The 26,169-nt window shown below is 39.2% G+C and overlaps 1 protein-coding gene across 2 annotated transcripts in view; it reads right to left on the bottom strand.

The window, feature by feature from the left end:
* Window positions 1–26,169, bottom strand: part of GRID1 (glutamate ionotropic receptor delta type subunit 1) — a 1,160,974-nt gene that overhangs the window by 599,182 nt on the left and 535,623 nt on the right. The gene's annotated exons all lie outside the window — the stretch shown is intronic.

Below are 26,169 nucleotides of genomic sequence, written 5' to 3'. Positions count from 1 at the left end.
CCTTAATATGCTATAGAAATGTTAGTGATTAGTATTAACCCCACCCTCTCCTCTTCCCAAGCCCTCAAGCATTTGGCCCAGATTCAGCCATGTAGGGTACAGCAACTGATCCGAAGGGCATAAAAATGTTGCTGAGAACAGCAAGGAAAAGGTGAGATGATTCAAATAATCCTGAGGTCAGAACTTAACTTTCTTGGTGTTGTGAAGAAAATTCTTAATGACATTTTGATGGGGAAGGAGAGGGATTTATGATTCCACTTCCACAAACTTCCTTCTCTGATGCATCTTTTCTTGTGTGCTATAGATGTAACCTTGGGTACTAAAGGGGCATGGCAGTAGGGCATCATGTATGAAGTTTGGACCTCAGTTTCCTCATCTGTGTGTGTGTGTGTGTGTGTTTGTGTGAGAGAGAGGGGGGGGAGGGGGGAAGGGAGGAGAGAGAGGTAGACAAGATGACCTCTGAGGTCTCTTCTAGCTCTGAATCTATAGTATAGACTTGTAGATGGGGACCACTGAGGCTCACAAAGGACAATTCTATCCCACCCAAAGACTTAACCCAAGGACCAGCTGTTCAAGACCATTCTAGTAAGTGTGTAAAGACATGTCACAAGAGATAAGCCACCATGTGATTATTTGGGGCTAAAAAATGTGCATCAAACTTTTTTTAATCTAGCCATATGATTTCACCAATGTGTAAATTCCCTGTGATTTGTCACATTTGTGACATTGTGGTAACTACTCCTACCATGCAAATCGACAACTTCTTTCTGACAGTATTATCTGGGGCTCACAAAAGTTTTGACATACTCATGTTCTAATAGCTATCTATATCAGAGAAAAGGGCAGCTTGGTGGTACAGTGGATAGAGTACTGACTCTGGAGTCAGGAGGACCCCAGTTCAAATCTGGCATCAGACACTTGACATTGACTAGCTGTGTGACCCTGGGCAAGTCATTTAACCCCTATTGCCTCAAACATGCAGGTCCATCTCCAGTCATCCTGATGTATATCTTGCCACTGGAACCAGATGGATCTGGAGGAGAAAGTGAGGCTAGTGCCTTTGCACAGCCCTCCCTCACTTAAATCCAATTTACTTCAAGTCATGATACCACCTCCTGATGGCATGGTCCTCTTTGAGGACAAAGGACAAACAACAACAACAACAACAACATATCAGAGGAAGAACTTGAACCAAGTTTTCCTGACTTAAAGTTTGGCCCTCTATCTACTCAGTCATGCTACCTCAAAAATAGCCCACATTTAAGTCACACTCTAAGTTTTATGAAACAGTTTATGTATATTATTCAATTTGGTTCATACATGAAATCTAATAGATCTAATGAAAGATCTAAATAGATTCATAGGATCTATAGCATCATTGAACAAATTCTTGGAGTGGGATAATGATAACTGACCATAGGGAGAAGGCAGAACTGCTTAATTTTTTTTGTTTTGTTTTCTCTCCTAGAAAGAGTGCTGGTTACTCAGGAAATGACAAAACGGAATTGGCTAATAAGGATTTAATACCTGAGGTAGCCCAGAACACAGGAGGAGAGAGCCTAATTGACTTTGATAAATTCAGATTCCCTGGCCTAGATTAATCAATGGCCAAGACACTGCCAGTGATATTTAAAGGTCATGAATACTGGAAAGGGACTGGAGAAAGGCAAATGTAGTCTCATTTTCTTTTAAAAGAAAGAACCTCAAAACTCTAATAAAGTGAGTTTGACTTCAATCCCAGGAAATCCTAGGATTGATCATTACGGGGAGGGTCCAATAACCATTCAAATCAGGCAGTGGCAATGACCAAGAGCCAACACGAAAAGCAAGTCATGCCACACTAATATTTTACGTACAGGGTTACTAAGCCAGTACATCAGGTTTACCCAGATGTTAGGAAACAATTTGATATACTATCTCATCCTCTTCTTGTGGAAAAGATGAAGAAATATAAGCTAGATGTTTATATAATTACACAGATTTAGAAGTGACCAAATGAGCAAACCCAGTGAAGAGTCATTAGTACTTCATTGTCAACTTAACAGGCAGTCTCCAGGATAGCTCCTTAAGAATCAATGCTTGGTGGTATGTTATTTAACATTTTTATCAGTGACTTAGAGGAAGCTATCCATGACATGCCTATTAAATTTTAAAATGACACAAAGCTGGGAGGGATAGCCAACACTTTGGATGGCAGGGCAGGGATACAAAGAGAGCTCACTAAATGAAAGCCCTGGGCAGAACCTAATAAGATGAAATGTTGTAAAGTTCAATGTAAAGTCTCATTCTTGGATCCAAAAGCCAAAGAGCCCAACTTTACAAGTACACAATGATGCCATCACAGCCAGACATTTTGTCTGGAAAGAGAAAAAAACCCACTGGGTATTCAGACTGCAAACTCCATAGAAGTCAGTAGTATGAATTGATTACTGAATAAAACTGGTGTAATCTATACTGTGCTAAGAGAAGCCTAGTTCCCTGAAACAAAAATATGATGGTCACTGTGTACTCTTCCCTGGTCAAACCTCATCTGGAGTATTATGTTCAGCTCTGGGCACAATTGATGAAAGATGTTCATGATCTGGGGAGTATACAGAGGAGGGAGAACTAGATGGCAAAGCATGCTGAGTCCATGTCATATGAGGATTTGTTGAAGAAACTGGAAAGATTTAGGTTAAAAAAAAAAGATCCCAGGTGGGGCAGAGTTTGGATGTACCATGAATGGCTGCCTTCAAAGGTCTAAAGGGCTCTCATGGGGAAAAGAGATTAGACTTTTCTCTTTAACTCTATAGGGTAAAGCTAGAAAGAAACAGGAAAAAATTGGCCTTGATGTGGAGTGGGGGCAGTGATAGCTTCCTATCAGAGCTGTTCAAAAATACAGGGGACCATACTTGGAGGTGATGGATTATCCCTCATTGGCAAAGCAGAGCTTTATTGTCCATTTCTCAGATGTTATAGAAATGAATAGTATGGGTTATACAAGACCTCGAAAGTCCCTTTCAACTGTAAGCTTCTATGATTCTGATTCTTTTGAAGACCAATTATTATATTTTCCTTGGTAATCAAGAATTAGCATCATCATCATCATTGTAACTGAGCAAAGGGTCAGAAATTGGGAATTGGATTGGGAAATTATGAGGTATTAGAAGTCATTCCTTATTGTTCAGTATTTTCAGTCATGTCTGACTATGACCCTATTTGAGGATTTCTTGGCAAAGATACTGGAGTGGTTTGCTATTTCCTTCTCCCATTCATTTTACAGATGAGGAAACTGAGGTAAACAGGGTGAAGTGACTTGCCCAGGGTCACACAGCCAGTAAGTGTCTGAGGCCACATTTGAATTCAGTAAGATGACTCCAGGCCAGGCACTCTATTTACTGTTCTAGCTAGCTGCCTCAGGGATTGTTTCATAAATAGCTAATCATGTCTATGTCGCACACTCCATCATTGTTCCTTAAGACAAATTTCACTAGATCACAACCTAGGAACAGAGGCATATAGTTCATATAGATAAGCACATATAAGGTACCCACTGTGTGCAGAGACTGGGTGTTCTAGACTCAAAAATAGTTGACATGGAAATTTGGGGTTGTTTTGCAGTTAGAAAATATCTTTACATAAATTATCTCATTTGATCCTCACACTGTACTTCTGAGATAGATATTTAATTATCTCCATTTTGTAGATAAGTAAGATAAGGCACAGAGAAATTAAATGACTTGTCCATGGTCATATAGCTAGCAAATTTCTGTGGTGGGACTTGAGCCCAAGTCTTCCTGACTCTAATGCTATTTTATTTAACTTAGTTTGACTTGGTTTGACTTGACTTGACTTGAATTGAATTGAATTGAATTGAATTGCTGTGTGACTTCTCCTTGGAGGGTTTTGTCAAGGCAAGCAAAGGAACTAAATACTAACAAGATAGGGGGTACACGGGGAGAAGTAAAGAGGGAAGGCCATGAGTGTTCATAGAAAGGAGTGGGATCCTACTCATGGATGATCACCTGTCAGTAAAGAGGTCACCTTACTAAAGAGGATTCCATTCTGGTCTGGATCTTAAGATATGATTTCTGAGTTCCTTCTGCATGTGAATCTGTGATTACTAATGGAATATAACAGAAGAATCCTTCCTTCTATCTACAATACTTTATTCCCCATATCTGTCTGTTGAAATCCCAGCTTATAAGGCTCAGCTCAAATGCCACCTCCTCCTGGAAGTCTTCTCTGATCCCCCACTCTCATCAGACCTCACAGAGTACTACTTTGTTCCTCTGATTCATATATGGATCATTCTGAATTATAGTCATCCTTGTATTCACCTATTCTTCAATTAAAGTCTTCCTCTAAGTTCTCATCATGAGGTTCAGATAATCTTGGATTCTTAAAGAGCCTGATAGTATGGCTCAGGCTTTGGAAGGTCCTACCAAGCTTGAGAGGTTTTCAGTCTAGAGTAACAAGGAATTCCATATCTGTCACCTATGATCAGCTTAGGTTGGTTGGGAGAGACCCAAAATCAAGGGACAGCACGTAGTCCTTTGTGAGTATTGTAAGAAAATAATTATTAATAAGGAGTTTCTTGAGGGGATCCAGATCAGTTTCAGCCCCTTTCTCCCCTCCATTTCAGAAAGTTCAGTTCTCGAACTTTAGCTGATTTAGGGAGAAACCCAGGTGTACAATAGGAATGGAGATAGATGCTTTTGTCTAGCTCATTGAAGGACTGATGGGATTATGCCACACCTGGAAAATGGACTTTGCTTGGAGCACCTTGAAGGAGAATCTATGATGTTATCATACAGATCATTTTAATTTGCACCACCCTCAAGTCATGTCAACCAATGGAATTGAATGATGCTAACCAATTAGCTTTGATCGGTGTATAGTGACCCATCTCTATTAAAAGAGGATAAAAGCATTGAACACGAGGTTGTCCCCATCTTGGTTTGATCTTCTTGGCATTCTTGGCTTCCTGGACCTGCTGTCGCTTGGTGCACACTCTTAAGACAGGGTAGTTGGTAGGCCATGTGTTCTCTGAGAGAGAACAAGGTGCTGGGGCAGTGTTAACTGCCATGTGGTCAATTCTTTACTAATATTTAATATTAATTAATAATAAATACTTCCAAAATGGGTGCAATAATCATTATTATATAAATAACCATAAATTTATAAGTAGCAAATAATTTTATAAAGTACAGCATAGTACAAGTAATTTAGCATACACAGTACCTAGAGACACCCTGTTCTATGAGTGGCCACAGCAACTCATAAAGACTGGTCAAGAGGAACATGGAAGAGTTGTAGCCTGCATGGGTAGAGAGAGTACCCAACCCATGAAAGCATATATTGTGGTAGTCATTAAGCTGATGGGTTGTTTTACTAGATCAGGGCTTCTCAAACTTTTTTCACTCACCTGAGAAATTTTTACATGACCCCAGGTATGTAGCCGTATAAAACAGATATACATAACCTTTCACTGTTGCCAATTTTTTGTGGTCACAACCCACAGTTTAAGAAGCTAGGTACTAGATTATGAGCTCCCTAAGGGCAAGCAGGCAGGAAAGCACTTTGCATCTCTGCACTGGATAAGATTCCAAGGAGCACAGATGCAGGGTAGAGAGTATTCCAAGGACAGAACAGTCTCACTAGGGATCACAAAATCACAGATTTCAGAAGATTTAGAGTTGAAAGGGACTTTAGAATCCATATAGCCCTATACCTTCATTTTACCAATGAGGAAGATTATTATCGGGGCAGCTAGGTGGCACAATGGATAAAACACTGGCCCTGGAATCAAAAGGACCTGAGTTCAAATTTTACCTCAGACACTAACTGTGACCCTAGGTAAGTCACTTAACCCCAAATTGCCTTAAACATTCCATCTCCACTCATCCTAATATATATCTTGCCACTAGACCTAGATGGCTCTGGAGGAGTGAGGTTGCTGACTTTGTACATCTTAAATGCAATTCAGTACAAGTCACATTAGCCCAATGTCATGGTCCTCTGAAAGAATGAAGGACAAACAACAACACCACCAATAAGGAAACGAAGTCTCATAAAGATTAAATGATTGATCACATAATAAATAAGATAGGTGGCATTTAAGCCCAAGGCCTCTGATATTAAACTCAGTGTCCTCTCCCCCTCTGGCAGGGATCCAAGAGTCATGCAACCCATCTCATCATTTTCCAGATAAGGAGACTAAGGCCCAGAGAGATAAACCATCTATCCCAGGCTCATCTGTAGAGTCAGAGGCAGGATTTGAATTTTGATTATCTAACTCTAAATGAAGAATTATTTCCACTGCACCATAAGTAGGTGAAGGTATGGGAATGGAACAGTAGAAACCATGTGACAGAAAAGGAGGAAGAAACAAACATACCTACTATGTGCCAGTACAATATGAAGTAATTTGTCAATATTATCTCATGATCCTCATAAGAAATTTGTGAGGTAGGTGCTATTAGTATTCCCATTTTACAGAGAAGGAAACTGAGGCAGGCAGAGGTTAAATGACTTGCTCAAGGTCACATGGCTAGTATCTGAAATTAGATTTGAACTCATCTGCCTGATTCCAGCCCCAGTGCTCTATCTGCTTTACCATTTAGTTGCCCCCATGAAACTTTTGAGCAGTCCAAATTGGTTGAAATATAGAATATTTGGAGAGAAATGGTATAAAATGAGACTGAAAAGGTGAGGTAGTATTAAATTCTGGGGAGCCTTGAATGCCAGGCAGAATGTTTGGACTTTATTCAGTAAATCAGTAAATATCAGAAGTCAAGACACTAAAATAGAATTGCTATAACCAAAGGCAGGTTTCTGCCGCCTTGTAGATTTGACAGTGACCTTAGAAAATTATGAGAATGAAATTATGGGATGGAAATCGCTAGCTGTGGAGAGCTATGAAGCCAGACAAAAGAGAATGACTGTTTCCAGGAAGGACTTTCAAGCTCAACAGACAAATGATGAGTTGGAGCAAAGTGGAATTTTCAAGGTCTTGTTAAATAGCCTGATGAGCATTGGCTATTGAAATCTCAAGTCCTGAACCCCAGACCTTGCCTCCCTCTTCTAGCCTCTCTCTTTGCTCCTTTATGCTGCTTGTTTTGACCTGGCTTCTCTCATCATTAGCACCTCAGACCCATTCAGCTTCGGGTCAACAATCTAGCTCACCAACCTTGGCTTCCACTTCAGACATCATGACTGCTGAGCCCTTCTAACCCTAAGAACTGTTATCTCCCAACATGGAGAAACTACAAATGCTTGGCTCAAACAGAAGCTCTGTCTGTAGCTGGGCCATGATATCCTATGGGAAGGCTCTCTCCCTCCCACTCCTCTCTGCACCACTCTGTCCCATGGGAAGACGTTGGTTAATACCACCTGCAGCCCCATTCACAGGCAAAGTAGGGCTAAAGAGAGTGGGCAGAATTCAACCAAGAAATGGATGGTACTTTGTGGAAAGATTTTCAGAATCAGATTGATAGGACTAGAAAAATAACAAGGAGGTGGAGGAAGAAAAGGAGGAAGAGAATGGTGATAATAATAGTAAGACCAGAATTTTATATAATGTGTAAGAGTTTGCAAGACACTTTATTTCCTTGATTTTCACAACATTGAAAGGTAATTCCAGTGGGCATTATTTCCATTATACAGATTAGAAAACTGAGAATTACTGACTTGCCCATGGTAACACAGTCAACAAATATCCAAGGTGTATTCAGAACCCTTGTTGCTGACTTCAGCCCCAGCTACATTGCAGTTTCTGAAAGTAACCACAGAGGCACCTTATTCCAACTAGAACTAGAATAAGAACTGTACCCCTATGAAAAGTTTATGTGGTTATCCATCTGTCACTTGAAGATGACCAGTGGGAAAGAAAAAAGTATGAAGGGTAGCCATGTTGCTTTTGGGTGGCTCTGTTAGGAAGAGTTTTGGGTTTTCCTTTCAAACCTTCATAACCTGACCTCTTTATACTTTCCCAGGGTTCTTACAGCTTTCTCTCTTCAATGTCCTATATGATTCAGTTGCACTGGCATTTTTGTTTTTCTTCAAACAAGACACATCCATCAACCACTTTTGCATTGGTGGTCCCTCCTTCCTGAGATTCTCTATCTCCCCATTTCTATATCCTTAGGCTTTTGTTGATCAGTCATGTCTGACTCTTTGTGACCCTATTTGGGATTTTCTTAGCAGAGATACTAGAGTGGTTTGCCATTTCCTTCTCCAGGTCATTTTACAGAGGAGGAAACTGAGGCAAACAGGGTGAAGCGTGTTGGCCAGGGTCACATAGCTAATAAGTATCTGAGGTCAAATTTGAACTCAGATCTTTCTGACTTTAGTACCAGCAGTCAATCTGTTGCACCACCTACCTGCCCTATCTAGTCATCCTAGCTACCTTCAGTTCTCAACTAAAATCTTACCTTCTTCAAGAGGTCTTTCCTGGTCCTCCTTATTGCTAGTGTTTTCCCTCTAAGATTACCTCCCATTTGTAGTGCATACATTTTAAATGTACATAGCTATTTGTGTGTTGTTTCCCAATTCAAATGTGAGCTCCTTGAGGACAGGGACTGTTTTTGCTTTTCTTTGTATCTCCAGTGCTCAACACAATACCTGTCACATAATAGGCATTTAATAAGTGCTTGTTCATTTGACTTAACATATATTTTCATTGAATTTTCTTATTTCAATTTAATTCAATGCAAATTTATTAAGTACTTCCTGTGTGCCAGATAGGCAGCTAGGAGGTGCATATTGCATGGAGTGCCTGGTCTGGAGTCAGGAAGACCTAGCCTCCTGAGTTCAAATCTATCCTCAGACACTTACTTATTAGCTATGTGGCCCTGGACAACTGATTTCATCCCATTTGCCTCAATTTCCTCATCTGTAAAAATGAGCTGGAGAAGGAAACGACAAACCTCTCTAGAATCTTTGCCAAGAAAAGCCCAAATGGGATCACAAAGAGTCAGACACTACTGTAACAACTGAACAATATGTGCCAAGACAATAACTGGTCAAGACAATAAATATGCAAAGACAAAAATCAAATAATGCCTCTATTCAAGGAGTTATATTCTACTTATGCTTTCTTTAAGAAAATCAAATAAAATATTTTCTCATTATTAATGAAATGTTGAAATATTGAAGTTGAAACTGAAGAGATAATGGCCAGCATCCCTTCTTTAGCAAAAAAATGGACTTGATCCAAACAACCAGAGGCTGAATGAGTCAAAAGCTCACTTGCCGCCTGAACTCATACATCTACTTCTCTGTTTGCTTAACTCTCTGTGAAAAACATTGGCTTTCAATCAACAGCAGAAGTCTTTTTTTTTTCACATATCCCTAGGGTTAAATCACCTGTGTTCATTGCTGGCATGATATGACTCCCATCTGTTTCATAGACTCAGACTTTGCTTGATATGACCCTTCTTGGGTAAGCAACTGTCCTAGCTTAGGTCTTCTCTATGAAAATCCTATGATTTGCAGCATCTAGGTGGCATAATGAATAAAGCACTGGTCCTGCATTCAGGAGGACCTGAGTTCAAATCCATCCTCATACACTTGACACTTACTATGATACTGGGCAAGTCACTTAACCCTCATTGCCCCTCCAAAAAGAAGAAAAGAAAGGAAAGGAAAGGAAAAGGGAAAGGGAAAGGGAAAGGGAAAGGGAAAGGGAAAGGGAAAGGGAAAGGGAAAGGGAAAGGGAAAGGGAAAGGGAAAGGGAAAGGGAAAGGGAAAGGGAAAGGGAAAGGGAAAGGGAAAGGGAAAGGAAAGGAAAGGAAAGGAAAGGAAAGGAAAGGAAAGGAAAGGAAAGGAAAGGAAAGGAAAGGAAAGGAAAGGAAAGGAAAGGAAAGGAAAGGAAAGGAAAGGAAAGGAAAGGAAAGGAAAGGAAAGGAAAGGAAAGGAAAGGAAAGGAAAGGAAAGGAAAGGAAAGAAGAAAAAGGAAAAGGAAAGAAAAGAAGAAGAAAAGGAAAAGGAAAGAAAAGAAGAAGAAAAAAAAATCCTATGACTGAGTTCAGGACAGATGAATAGTAAGCTTCAGTTATTCAGAAACCTGCATTCATGCCAGGTACACAGATGAGGTCTCCTACTGATGCCACAACCCACACCAAGCAGGAATATCCCAAAGCACCAGAGAAAAAGCAACTTTCATCATCTGAAGAATGAGAAGGTTGGGCTCAATGTCTTCTGAGATCTCTTCTAACTCTCTATCTGGGATTCCTTGATCTGATAACCTATCTGGATAATGTAATAAAAATAATTTGTAAACCTTAAAACATCATATAAATGTTAGCTATTTCCAATGCTGCTTCTATGATTTAAAATTATTTATAAGTCATAACACGCTATGTAAATGAAATGTAAATACTTGTAACAGTAGCAGCATGACAGTGGAAGGAGCACTGAATTTGGAATCCAAGGACCTACATTTGAATCCACTTGAATTATTATCAATTTTTACCTTGGACAACTCACTTCACCTCTAAAGCTTGCATCTTTTGAACTGTAAAAGAAGGAAGTTGTACTAGATTAGCTCTACAGTTCCTTCAATCTCTAAATCCTCTAATCCAATGATAATCGCAGAAAAACAGCATCAAGTCACTTCTCTGAGCCATCTTACCATTTGTTCTTGTTCTTGTTTAGTCATTTCAGTTGTGTCTGATTCTTCATGACTCCACTCGGGGTTTTCTTGGCAGAGATACTGGAGTGCTTTGCCATTGCCTTCTCCAGGTCATTTTACAGAGGAGGAACTGAGGCAAACACAATTAAGTGATTTGCCCAGGATCACACAGTTAGTAAGCAGCTGAGTCCAGATTTGAACTCAGGTCCTCCTAACTCTAGGGCCGGCAATCTAACCATAGTGCTACCTAGATATCATTATATAACCCTTAATGGATTATGTCACCTACTAGAATTTTCAGTATTAGAAGATTTTCTTAATCTACCTTGTAAAGATGATCAAATTAGATAAATTCATTGTGTAGGGTCCCAGCATGGGTAGTCTTTTATGTTGGGTAAGATGAGAATGGTCAATGCCATCTCAATACCCTGAAAAAGTATTCCAAACATAACTTGTAACAAAAAAACACACATAAAAGACGTGTTCACAGATTATTCTTTTGCATATGGAAGATTTTGCTATTCCAGACTATACACTATATACTCTATAATATTTACAGACTATAATATTTTTCAGTTGTACTGGCCCTTTGAGGAGGATATACAGGATTTGATGAAAGAATTGACTAAAATATGTATCCATCTGGCAGGCTTGAACTGCTTCTAGGATCACAGTGACTCTAAGAGAGTACATTCCTCCCAGGCTCTGCAGTTCAGTCTACTTTTCAATCAAATATGACCAAAGAGAATGGAAAAAATCCACAGTTATTTGAATGTAATATACTATCAATGCATTGTTTAAAAGGAAAAAAGAAAAAGGAGTCTGGGTAAACTTGTAGAGACTGGTGCAAAATCAAAGAAAAACTAGGAAAATAATATACATAATGACAACAATATAAATGGAAAGAAAAATGAAATTATGCACAATGCTGAGAAATGATCATGATCAATCTTAGTCTTAGAGAAGATTCAGGATTGTATCTCTTTCTCATCCTGGAGACATGGAGGCCTATGGGTATGGAATATTTGATATGTTATCTGCTAGTTATGCCTCACTGTGATTTTTGTTGTTGTTACAGAGGAAAGCTCACTGGAAGGCAGTGGGGATGAGGATGGGGAGGGGCAGGTATCTGAAAATAATAGCAATGTAAAAAAATTAATTAAATTTTAAAAATAAATAGAGAAAATAGGGGACCTTTAGTCAAGAACCTACATTGATTTGCAGGACAAACTCAAGAAATTATCCTCACTACATGGATGAAATTTGATATAAGCATTGGTGGTGATGGGAACTTGCCAGCTAAAGGAAATAAGGCAGGAGGATGGAACCCAGTTTGGTACAAACACACTTGAAACACATAGCTGTGTTTGAGACTGGTAAATGCCACAGATTGAGGCTATTCTTTTATCCTTGCTTCTTGAGACTCACCATACCTTGATAACCCGAATGAGCTACTGATATATGATATCTGATTTTTTTTTTTACCTATGCTCATATGTAACGTATGTCTGACCTAGATTCAGTACATTAAACTCATTGAGGACAGCCAGGTTCTGCCTTACCATATCTTGACTGATCTGTTCATCTTGGCTTTCATCTCCATTAACCATTTTTTCCATCCTTTCCAGTCTAAAGTATTACCTTTACTTGAGAAAAGAGAAGTCAAATATTGGATGAATAATTCTGTTTTTTCTCCACTATCCCTCATGGCAGACCCATCCACTCAGAACAGCTCATCTAGTCTTTGTTTGATCTTCCTCTTGCTGATTTGATCAAAACTCCTTGATTGCTATAGACTTTAAAATATATTCTAGTGCACCTGATTTCACCCTAACTCTCTTCTCTAGCAATCATGACTCTACACCTGTGATGAGTAATGCCCAGGTGACAGATGTTATTCCAATAAATGATCTGGAGGGAACCTGGTTGTGTTTGATAATCAGGATGAAAAGAAAGAAAGGAAGTAGTTCCTGCCCTCATGAAATTTCCAGAGTGGAGATGAAACGTGGATGAAGAGAAATCAATTCCATCTAATCTGAGAAGGGCAAGAACAACAAAAACAGGAAAGATCAGGCAAGACTAACTTCTCTTCAAAGAAGAAGGGGGAAGGGAACCAACATCTATTAAACACCTACTATATGCCAGGCACTATATTAATCACGTTATAATTCTCTTATTTGATCTTCACAACAACCCTATAAGGTAAGTGTTGTTATCATCTCTACTTTATAGCTGAAGAAATGAAAGTATGTAGAAATTAAGTGATTTGCCTGAGGTCATAAAGCTTAGTAAACTTCTGAAGGTGGATTTAAACTCAGATCTTCCTAACTACAGTTGACTTTCTACTGTGCCACCTAGCTGCCTCTGAGAAGCAAAGATGAGGAGGGAATGCATTTCCAGCTCTGGGAACAGCTTGTGTGAAGGCACATATGTGGGAGACAGAATGCTACACACCGGGAACACTGAGCCAGTTTGATTGGAACAAGAAGCATGATAAGGGAAACATGAAAAACGTGTAGAAGTATAGATTGGAACCAGAAAATAGAAGGCCTTAAAGAGAGGACTGAGAAGTTTGCATTTTAGCCTCAGAGACTACAGAGAACTAACCAACACTACAAGTAGGAGAGTGATCTAGTCAAACCTGTCCCTTAGAAAGATTATTCTGATTAGAGTGGAAAAGATAGACTGACAAGGAGAGAGACTGAAAAGAGAAAGACCAAGCAGGAAATTATTTCAATAGTCCAGGAGAGAGGTACATTAGGAGAAGCAGTCTGGTGCAATGGAAAGAGTACTGCCTCTGGAGTCAGTGGACCTGGGTTCATGTCATGCCCCTTTCATTTACTTTCTGTGTCACCTTAGGCAAGTCACTTAAATTCTCCAGGCCTCTAGGAATATGAAGGAAGGAAAAGGAAGGAAGAGAGAAGGAAGGAAGGAAAGAAGAAAGGAAGGAATGAAGAAAGGAAGAAAGGAGGGAGGAAAAGGTTGCTTCAAGAAGTGGTGGATTCCCCCACCCCACCAGAATGTGGTTGACCATCTGTCAGGAAAGGATTTCTTACATATGTTGGACTTGGTGGCTGCTGATGTCCACTCTCATTTTCTAGGATCTCTGAAAGGGACAGATATAGATGCTGTGTGTGTCAAGAAGACTTCATAAGGCGGGCAGCTAGGTGGCACAGTAGATAAGGCACTGGCCCTGGATTCAGGATGACTTGAGTTCAAATCCAGCCACAGACACTTGACACTTAGTAGCAAGTCACTTAACCCTCATTGGTCTGCAAAAAAAGTGGAAAAAAAGACTTCACAAGGCTTGGAAACTAATCATATAAGAAGAATAAAGAGCAAGGAAGTGTCAACAATGACTATGAATCATAGCAAGGGTGACAGGGACCTCAGCAGAAATGCTTTGGACAAACATAGATGAGGAGCTTATGAGTTACATTTTGTACATATTGAGTTAGAAGAGCCAGCATTTCAGACAAGTGGAACTATCCAGCAGGCACAAGAATATGTGGGGAGGGAGGAAGATTTGCTCATTTAAAATCTCCATAGTCACATATGGGCCTGAGTCTTGGGTTGGAGATTTAACCTTAATGGACCTTCTGCAATAGTACTGAAGCCTGCTTATCTATTTACTTGGACTCAACAAACCAGTTTCATTTTATGAATGAATCCAAGGAGTCACAGGCAGAGAGCAGTTGTCGTTCTATGCATGCATGCATGCACACACAAGCACAGATGTAGGCATGCCACTCTCCCCTGGATTTTATTACTGAGATCCCAAATGGTAATGCAGCCATCAGACAGAGTTTAAGTTCACTGCCAGTGGCTGCCACTTCATACCTGAAATAACTGATTCAGTTTGAAGGCAGCTCCCTCCCCAGGGGCTAAGGTTTCTTAAGGCCACTACAACTCCTCATTTAGCTGAAAAGGTCAAATTTAGGCCTTTCCCTCCCACTAGCTTTTCAAAATCTCCTTTAAAGATATGAAGAATTAGGATTGGGGAAGGGAGTAGAAAGCCCCACCTTTATGGCCACCTAGAGGAAACAGGATATAGAAACTAAGCTTGCTGTTAACCCCAATTCCACCAGGAAGTCTCCAACGTAACTGAGGACATCAACTCACCACCCTGGTTGGTTCTACAAGTTTTTGAGCAGTAAACCAACTGGGTACCATGGGGCAGTGCCAAAAAGGGCTCCCAACTGTCCTAGCTTGGATCTTCCCTATTAAAATCTTATGACTGGATTCAGGACAGATGAATAGTAAAATTCAATTATTTAGAAACTTGCACTCATGCCAGGTACATAGATGAGGTGTCTTACTGATGCCACATCCCATGCCAAGTAGGAGTGTCCCAGAGCCCCAGAGAAAAAGCAACTTTCATCATCTGCAGAATGAAAAAGTTAGGCTCGATGTCCTCTGAGATCTCTTCCAATTCTCTCTATGAAAACTTGATCTGATAACATCTTTGGATAATACATTAAAAATAATTTGAAAACCTTAAAACATCATATAAATGTTAGCTCTTTTCAATGCGGCTGTTATGATTTAAAATTATTTCCAAATCATAACACACTATGTAAATGAAATACTTGAAATAGCAACAGTAGCATCATGACATAGTGAAATTTCACTTCTCTGAGCCATCTTATTTATTCTTGTTCTTGTTTGGTCCTCTCAGTTGTGGCTGACTCCATGATGTCATTTGAGGTTTTCTTTGCAGAGTACTGGACTGGTTTACCATTTCTTTCTCCAGATCATTTTACAGATGAGGAAACTGAGGAAAACAGGGTGAAGTAATTTGCCCAGGATTACACAGCTAGTAAGAGACTGGAATTGAACTCAGAAAGATGAGTCTTCCTGACTCCAGGTAAGACACTCTATCCACCATCGCACCTACCTGCCCAACCAGGGAATAGGACCCTAAGATATCTGATATCTCCACACTCATAAACTATAAGATGGTTCTCCATATAATCCATATATCAAGAAATGAATAAGTATTTATTAAATGCCAACTATGAGTACTGATCTCAACTATCTATTAGGCACTAAAGTGGAAGACCTCAGTGCTGCCCCTGCTACATGGAGATTAATGACCTTCCTGCCTCTCACAGACGAAGGAGAAGCCGTAGATGAAAGTTCCATGGGGAGTATTTGGAGCTTCAGTAGTTGTCAGAGAGCAGATGGATGTTGTTTTGAGGTTGCTGGAGGCAGGACTGGGTGCTATGAGCCCAGCTGCATGGCAAGAGAGGTAGTGGTGATGGCAAGGATCCACTGTAAAAGTAACCTGAGATGGAGTGGATCAGAGTGGATGAACATGAATGCTGAAGTCTTGAAATGAAGGCAGTATGTTTCATAAGTGGCCTGACAAGTAAAAATTAGTCCCTGTGAATCCAGGGTCTGGACTCCTTCAACATTGCTAAACCTGCCCTCTGATATTACTGGCATATATATGAACACAGCTTGTTTTAAGTGTGCCCAGGCACAGCCTAATGTTTCAAAAGTGCTATTTAATTGTAGTAATAGTAGTAGCAATAGGAATAACTAATATTCATATGACACTTTTAGGTCTGTAATGATTGGAATGACGCCACCTACTGGAGACTTGCTGTGGGAAAGCTCTACCATGAGGAAAATGCCTCAGAGGCATTGTGGCTTTTCCTTGGCGTCAGGAAATGATGTTTGCTCATGGGTGCTGTCTATCAAGGCTATCAGCCAATCAACTTGAGGAGCCTCCTATGGTCTGGGAGGAGACAGGAAGGAGGAAAGGGAGCCTGCGCAGAGAGCGCTGGGGCTTTTTGGCTTCCTGACTTGATGGTGGTGGCGGCAGAGGACTTCACAGGAAATTTGAGGAAAGATAGGAATGCCAGGCTGTTAGAATTCTGTTCTCAATCTTTTTCTTTCTATTTTCCAATAAACCCTTAAAAACCTAAACTCGTTTTATCAGTGATTTTTAGTCAGTTTCCCCCAAAACTGGGGGAACAGATTAGAATCCACATTTAGAATCTTAAATTACACACGTCAGTCAAGCATTTTACAAATATTATCTCATTCTATCCTCCCAACAGTCCTAGACTGCAAGTCCTATTAGCATCCCCATTTTACAGATAAGGAAACTAAAGTTAAAAGAAGTGATTTTCCCAAGGTCACAGAACTAGTAAGTGTTTAAGGCAGCTACTTGAGTTTGCTGAATAAAAAGAATGCCCTTTATCACCAAGTATTCAATAAATGTCTTTTTAAAAAATCCAAGGGGGCAGCTAGGTGGCGCAGTGGATAAAGCAATGGCACTGGATTTAGGAGGACCTGAGTTCAAATCTAAACTCAGACACTTACTAGCTGTGTGACCTTAAGTCACTTAACTCTTATTGCCCTAAATACAAAAATCCACTGAGTTCACACCCTAATGAAATGTTTTCATCCTTCCACATTCCAATGTAGCATACAAAAAATAAAGGGTGAGTAAAAATGAAAGCTAGGTGAGATCATATCTGGTACAGATGCTCTGAAAAATGAGCACCTGAGTTGCTTCTACATTTATTTTCTAGAAAGAGAGGATCTCGGGAGGCAAGGGGAGGAGGGATTGCACTAGGCAATTGAATATTGCCCATCATTCACTATTATCAAGGGTGCCTATTGCAGCCTGAGGGCAGGGTATTTTAGCAGCTAAGACTACTCTGTCTGATTGGGGCTGAGGGTGGGAGAACATCTAATACCAGTCAAAGTTTGAGTTCTTGGGAACTTGGGGAAAACTTGCCCTTCCCCAAGAGATTGTGTAGCTTTGGAAACTACAAGCCAATGTGATCAACTTGGCAATAAGGGAGACAACCCCAGGTATTATGGAAACTTCTCTTGATCCATTTTCTTTCCATTCTGCATTAGGCAATGTCCTTCCCTCATCCTCTTCATTTATGCTTTCTCCCACCCTGGAGATTCTTTATGTAACCACATGCCTATCATTCCCGTTATTTGCTACAGCTGTGTTTACTTTGCCTTGGCACTAAGGCACTGTCAAGCACAAAGGAGAGTCAATAGCTAAGGTGAATTTTCATTTTTTATTGGCATTATTTACCTATGGATCTTTGTGCCAGGGAGAAACTGGAGATCATTAAAAACACTGCACAATTTCCAAAATGCTATCCAGTCCGCTCACTTCCTTCCAATGAATTCTAGGTTTAGCCCAGATACGGTGTATTGGTGGAGTAACTTGATGGACTGGCCATCTAATTCATATCATAGTCAGAACAATCGACATCTTTGATTTTCCTGTGTGGCTTATTAAGCTGATCTGTTTTGAACAATCACTGGTCTTGCTAAGGAGGCCCTGAAATGTTGTTGGGATTGATGCCATCAGTACAATGTCATCTGCAAACAAGGGCATTTGGAGGATCTCCCCATCTCTAGGGTATCATCTTTATTCCATGTGCAAGCCATCCTCAATGACAGTGGCAAATTCCTTTGGCAAGTACCTATCTCCCTCTTTTATACTTCCTTTGACATTGACCACCAGGGATTCAGTGATCAGAGATATCTCTGGGGTTGGATTTATTAAGGAATCTGGTACAGTCTGAACATGCCTATGTTTTTATTTATGGGATAGATGTTTACTCAGTGATCCTGTATGATCATAATTTTTGAAGGAATCAAAGTTGTAGGTAACACAAAGGATGATGGGAAGGTGGCAAATGCAAAAAAGCTGCAGCATATTTCCAGTGATGATGATGATGATAAAGTAACAACTAAAATGTCTGTACCTTAAGGTTGGCAAAGAACTTTACAAATATTATTTCATTTGATCTTCACAACAACTGTGAGAGGGTAGGTACTATTATTATCCCTGATTTTACAGATGATGAAATTGAGGCAAACATAAGTTAACTGGCTTGCAAAGAATTACAGAGCTAGTAAATGTCTGAGGTAGGATTTGAGCTCTGGTCTTCCTGACTCTTAGTTGAGTGCTCTATAAATTGTGCCATTTTAGCTTTACCTAGTTGCATTGATGATATGCTCAAGAATTGGAATATGAGATAACATTAAAGAAATTTATCATCAGAAAAGGAAATGGTCAGCTATTTAACAAGAGTGAGAGACAAGTTAGGTCTTGCATGTGTACATCCATGACAACAAAAGAACAAAAAGACACACCTCTAATGATTCAAATAGATAATCTCTGAAGGATCTATGTAGAATTACAGACAGAAATCACAGAGGATACAAAAGAATGGGGGGGTTATGAACTATATCAGCATGGAGAGACCCAAAATGGACAAACCCCAGATCTTCTCAATTACCAATCTAACACAATTTTCTAAGAAGCTGCTTTCTGTTTTCTGTGTCTTTCCTCTGCCCCTTCATGGTCCATTTCTGTTCCTCTCAGCTTGAGGGTGAAATCCCCATTGGGAAGATAAAAAGAGATTGACGGACATTCCTGCAACTCAAAACCAACCAAACACAAAGGGAAACACAATATCTGTGGAAGACAACCACATCCGTGACAGGTCCAGGAAAAAGTCTGAATCTGATCAATTCTGCACGGGCGAAATTTGGTTCTGACAGTCATATAATAGGAGACTGGAGTGAAAGTTCACAGAAGCTTCCTGAAATGCAGAGACTTATTATTTCCTTACACTGTGTCCATTCACTCCTACCCCCACCTCTGCAGCTAACACAGTAGTCAGGGAAACCCACCCAAAGAAATTTGCAGTTTCAACTAAGGTAACATTGCTGAGTAGATAGAGCATTGTACTTGGAGTCTAGACGACACCAAGTTCAAATCTCAGATCAGATACTTAACCTCAATTTCTCATCTACAAATTGAACATACTATCTGTAACTTAATCCATAGGGTTGTCTAAGGATCCAATGAAGTAAATGTTTTGTAGGCCTTCGAGAGCCATATAAGTATGAGCTATTCTCATTCAGTAGAAGTTTCCAGATAAGCCCTGCCAGGCCAACTCAGGAAACTGGCCCATTTACACAAACAAACCAAAATCTACTTCTGAGAAGAGAAAAAACCCATCATATTTCTGACTTTTCCAGGTCACTAAGGCTCTGGTGTTAAAGCTTATCTACGTATTAAGGACAACTGTAAATGATGAATATGCCCCCCCAAAACAAAAGTAGCCAGCATTATTAGTGCACCCTCAAAGATGTCCCTCTGAACATTAATTGCCACAGAGCTATCTTAGGTCCTTGCTGCACATCCCACAATCAACCTTCTCCCATTAACAGAACAAGAAGCAAAGTCATTTATTTAGAATTTTATTTTCCCCCAATTACATGTAAAAACAATTTTAACATCTATTTCTAAAACTTTTTGTTCTAAATTCTCTTCCTCCCTCTCTCCCCAACCCTCTCCCCTTAAGAATACAGGCAATTCAATATAAATTATACATGTGTGGTCATGCAAAACAAGATAGTAAACTCAATCAACATAAGTGAGAGAATTGTGGAGCTTGAGATAAGGCAAAAAGGAAGGTAGAAAGACAAGAAACAAGTATTGATTAAGCACCTACTATGGGCCAAGCACTGAACTACACTTTATAATGAGATCACATTCTCTCTCTCTCTCTCTCTCTCTCTCTCTCTCTCACACACACACACACACACACACACACACACACACACACACACACACACACACACACACATCCCTCTTTGACCCCACCCTAATGCTTACTCAGAATTGAGTTCTCTACTTCATAGCATTATCAGACTTCAAGCTAGAATATAATGTGGTAACCACCAAAACTTTTTGACAATCAAAATTGAACAGCATAGTAAATTAGCTGAACAAAAAACAACTATTAGACACAGTAGCCTAGTGTTTGGTACATTCCCAAACATAAATTGCTTAGGAAAGGAATACCTATTTGTGAAAAACTGCTGTGGAAAAAAAAGAAAGAAACTTGGAAGGAGCTTGGCAGAAGCTTACCATCTTATGTCATTTACCAAAAAGATAGACAACCAGGAATATAAAAAGCCACATGATTTTTTTTAATAGGAAAATGGAACCTTTCCCAGATCTGGCCAAGTGAATCATTCTTAACTACACAATGGATAGAGGTGATCATAAAAGATAATATAGACAATTATGAATGAGTAATTTTTTCATAAGCATAATTATTGTAGATAGACTAAGAAAAAAATGTTGAATGGAGGAAACAATCTTGCATCAAAAATCACTGGCCTTTTGGATACATTTTGTCAGTTTTGCTCATTTCTTTCTCTTCCTTATTTAATTTTCTTTTTAAAAAATATTCTATTGGATGACTCTCTGGGAGGGGAGGGATACAGATATAAAGGGGATTTTGGCGATATGAGAACAAAAAGTATCCATAAGAATGTGTTTTTAAAATCACTGAAGATATTTAGGAAATTAACCTAAATATATAAAACTAAGGAATGATCCACAATAGATAAGTGATCAACACATATGAACAAAAAGGTTTCAAGACAACAAATTGTAAACTATTAATTTCTATGTGAATATGCCAAGTCACTAAGAATAACAAAAATGCAAATTAAATAATCCAAAGTTTCACTTCATCCCCTGAAAACTAGCAAAAAATGTGAATAGTTCATGACTGTGGAAAGACAGTTCTAGTAAGATAATGTTGGTGGAGCTATGAATTAATCTGACTATTCCGGACAAAAATTTCAAATTATACAAGACAAACACCTGTCCTATTCATATCACTTGACCCAACCATCCCACTACCTGGCATATGCCCCAAGAACGTGATAGGGAGAACAAATTCCAAATTTATACCAAAATATTCATAACAGCACTTTTGTGGCAGGAAAGAACTAGAAACAGTCCATCTCTTGGAAAATGGTCAAACTGGGATATATAGATGCAATGGACCATTCTTATGCAAAAAATTAATGAATATAAGGAATTAAGAAAAATGTAGAAAGATTTGTCTGAGTTGATATAAAATGAAAATATGTAAAACTAGAACTACATACACAATGACTACAAGTACAAAAGAAAAGATCAGTAAATGGGGAGTATAATTTTGTGTAACTAGAAAAAACACAATAATGTCCCTAAAAATGTACAATGAAACCTTTCCCCCTCTCTCCTCTGAGGGGGGGGGGGAGAAGCAAAGAGATGGTGGTGAGGGAGTGGGAAATAGAAGGGCAGAAGTTGCATAAATAATAGATGCTGTCATTATAATCACTGTTTTTGCTTATCTCTTTTTCTTTGTCATAAGGGAGTTCTGAATTCCAGCAGGGTGGAAGAAAGAAGCAGACCCAGAAACGACAGTGATGTAAAAACAAAAGACATCATTAATATATTTTTCAAAAATAGGAAAACATCAGCTACTTCCTTTTTAGTTGATACATCCAAGAGACCTGAATGAACCAAGAGTTAGGGCATTTGGGCCACAAGTGTGGTTTCAGTTTCACAAGACATACCAAAAGCCACATGTCAGAAAAAGGCAAAAGCTTCCCTAGGAGGCAAGGGATTTGAATTTAGCAGGAACTATTTAAATATTTCAACCATTACAGATATTGCTAATACCCCACCAATTCCTTGTAAAATGATCAAGTAGGTGCGAGGCATTTTAAATACCTTTTTCAAAAGTAAATGAAACATTTCAAATCACTCCCTTCACTCTTTCAATTTCTGAAAAACATTCAAGCACAGAGTACTTGTAAAGAATATTTTACCATCTATAATGCCCACCTCTATGCATGAATACCAACCTTACACCTTGAAAAAGTTGAGCAAGAAACTTGCAGGATGGTTGGGAAATTTTCCTGATTGTTGGGAAATTGAGTAAGATCGCAATTCAAGCCCAAGCCTATATATTTCTTTTTTTTTGTATTTTTTTTTTTGCAGGGCAATGAGGGTTAAGTGACTTGCCCAGGGTCACACAACTAGTAAGTGTCAAGTGCCTGAGGCCGGATTTGAACTCAGGTACTCCTGAATCCAGGGCCGGCGCTTTATTCACTGCGCCACCTAGCTGTCCCTCAAGCCTATATATTTCTAATGCACTCACTTTAGACAACTTGAACTATCCCCTTACTGCAGCGGAATCCTTGTGCTAATGTCCACCATGCATGCGCTTCAACAACAATTTACGGAAAAGAATAATGGTGCCAACAAACTAGGTTAGGGCCATGTTCTCCCAGTCTACTGTGTCACTTTCATCATGGAGGGTGTGGGATAGTTGAGTTGTCAAACCTGAAGTCAAGAACCCTGGATTCAAGGCCAACATTCACAAGCTGCAGAATTGTGAACAAGTAACAACCTAAAAGTGCAGCTAGGTAGCACAGAATGCAGTGGATAGAATGCAGGGCCTTGAGTCAGGTAGATCTAAGTTCAAATCCAGCCTCAAACACTTCACTAGCTGTGTAACTCTGGACAAGTCATTTAGTTATGGTATGCTAAGCTGGAAGAGAAAATGACAAACCACTTCAGTATCTTTGCCAATAAAACATCCAATGGGGTGGGATATTACCTAGCTTATGAGGGCTGTTGTGATGTAAATGCTTTTCAAAGCTTAATATAGTGATGACTCCATAATCTCAAAATGCAGATACTCCTCCACTGAGGCAGAATATAATCCATGAACACCTAATCTTTCGAGAGTCTCATTTCTTTCTATTAAAAAAACGCTGCAAGAAACATATTCAGGATTTAAAGCCAGGTCTTCTGACTACAAATCATCCATAGAGAATCCAGTGCATTGGACTCATTCTTTTGGTAAAAAATAGTAGTAATAGTAATAATAATAATGATAAAGCCAGGCATTGTGCTAAATGCTTTTCAAATGTTGTATCATTTGATCCTCACAACAAACCCAGGAGGCAGGTGTTATTATTAGCACAGTTATCTAATGCAGAGGTTAACAGAGATTAAATGACTTGCCCATTAAGTGTTTGAGGTTGGATTTGAAGTCAGGGCTCCCTGACGTCAAGCCCAGTGCTCTATCCACTTTACCTAGCTGCCTCTAGTTTGGGGTAGGGGAAGATAACCCATTGAATTAGTCCATCAGGATTTAAGTCATGGACAAGCATGTCAATTGTACCTTAGGCTGAACCATGCGCCTGGAATCAAAAAGGAATAGAATGCATTGTCTTGGGAGAATTGTATGATATTTTTCAGAATTCTAAGCTTCCATTCCTTCTACGAAAGTCAATCTTTTTTTAAATACTTACTGTTATATAAATGCAAGTGTTCATTGCTATTACTGTTGTTCTTTCCTATTCCTTGGGCCTACTTTCCCCACAAATTTACCCAGATGGCAAAAAAGGGCATCTCATGGGGAAGAGGTGTTCCTGGCTAGGAAGTCTCCCTTGAAGGTTTATTTAATTACCTGGAAAGGGCCATGGATCAACAGAGTATATACACAGAATATACAAATCGAGTCCAAATTTGGTTGAGCCTTTCTCATTTCTACTTTCAGATCTCCCATTTCACCAATCAAAATGGATGTCTTCTTCTCACAAGTTGAAATTCACAAGCCTCATGGAAGTTTGTCTATGGCAAGAGATATCACACTTGGAAAACTTTTTAACCAGTCAACCCTAGCAAAACTAGCTAACCCTCAAAAAGAAATTTCAACAGTAAGACCCCTATCGCTCATATCAGGCCAGAAATGTGAATGGTCTTCTGTAACCTTATCCCAACCATTCTGTGTCTATGGGTGGTGATGTACTTAAAATTGATAACTGTCATCTCTATGTACCAGGGCTGTGATACCATCCTGACATATGTTAACATTGTGCTCAAGGTAGCATATTTCCTTTGTTGTCGAGGATCCCTGTGACCACCAAATGTTCTTAAAATAAAGTCACATTATTTCCAACTGTGCATCCCATTTATTCCACTTTTAGAATGTCTTATTCATTGCCTTGCTGGTACAAATAGCCTTTTGACAATAGAAAGACAGCCTGTTGTGGTGGGTAGAGTTGTAGTGGGACATGGAGTCAGGAGGCATGAATGTGAAATTGGCTGCAAATACCTACTTTCTCTATAACTAGGTGCAAGTCCCTCTACTTTTGAAAACTATAATTTCCTAATCTATAAAATAGGAAAAATAATACTTTTACTAGACATTTCTAAATGTTATTTTGAAGAAAGCACTTATAAACCTTAACTACTATTTTATGTGAGTTACTATAAGCCCTATAAGCCTGAGCAGAAAAAGCCAAACCCAAATAAAATAAACAGATTTTTCATGTGCCAGAGATTTGTCTTTTAGGAAAACTAATCCCACCCCAGGGCATCTTTTTGGCTCAGCAGCTGCTCCTGGTCAAGCTGAACTCTGGACCAGCATCTCAGGATTTGGACTCTGCTGAGCTTCACTGTTCCAGAAGCTTCCCAGAAAGGAACTGAAATGTAGGTAAACGAATTTTTTCAGGTACATTCCCATGCAAGTATAGCTAGATAGTCATAAGTCCAGTGTCCATAATGTCAGGGGAATTGGCATGGTTTGGAGGCTTTTCGATGATCTAGTTGTCATTGAAAATCAATATGGAATCAGGATGATGCAAATTGAGAATGGAAAAAATAAATCCAATTTCTACTTATAAGGAAATGAAAATTCCAGCATTTTAAACATGGAGTCATAGCGTCTGGGTTCAAATCCTATCTCTGACTGTGACTGTACAATCTTGGGCAAGTTATTCTCCTTCCCTGCCTCATCTGTAAAAGTCAAATGTGGGGCTAAATGGTGCTAAGGTCCTCTCCATTACTAATAATGTCTGATTTGGTGATAGTAGGATGCATTTCTAAACAAACTCTACTCTTTTTCACTTTTAAAAAAGCAAATACAGTGTAGGTGTGGGGGTAAGGAGGGGGGGTACATTTTAAATAATCAGTTAGGATGGAAGATGTCGATTAAAAACAATTTAAAATAAATGTCTACTGTGGCACTTTGGAAAAAACATACCACGCTGCATTAAGTGCTTTGAATTAAGTAAATTACACCAACTAACCAATTTACATAATGATCAAAATTTGCATTTTACACATGTTATGATGAAAATGGGTTTATAAAATAATTCTTTACCAACTTAAGTTCCACGTCTGGTTGCATAATTTAGTATTTGGATATAAAAAATGGATGGTGTTTATCTGGCACTGTCTTTTATGTTTCAAATCTCCAGCTTTTTTTTCTTTCCTTCTTTTTATCTAGCTAATCTCTTATTCCCAATGCAATAAATAGTTGCTTTGGTTTGTAATTCCCTTCAGTTGGCTGAGGGGGATCATATTTTTGGGAAAAAATCAGTAATATGCTAATGTTTCATAGAATTTTCACAAATAACCAAGTTTGATGTTCCCAATTGTATTTCCACTTAAGCTGTATTTGGTATTGATTTGAAAGCAGCCATTTTCCCCCAAGACATACAAAGATAACTTTTAGAAAGAAGAAAATTCACAATCTGATGTAGTCAATGGAACAAAGGTCTCCATTATGATTTCCTATCAGGGATTGTTCCCCTTACCAGAAAAGGGAGGGGGAATCAAGCACCCAAGATGCTTCTTTTACTGTGGGAAAGGAGCATCTTGACTTTCCAAGACTTTCCAAGACCCTAAC

The sequence above is a fragment of the Dromiciops gliroides genome, chromosome 2, assembly GCF_019393635.1.
Source record: "Dromiciops gliroides isolate mDroGli1 chromosome 2, mDroGli1.pri, whole genome shotgun sequence".
Taxonomy (NCBI): domain Eukaryota; kingdom Metazoa; phylum Chordata; class Mammalia; order Microbiotheria; family Microbiotheriidae; genus Dromiciops; species Dromiciops gliroides.
Note: the sequence above shows the minus strand (reverse complement) of the source record. Positions and strands in the feature narration are given on the sequence as shown.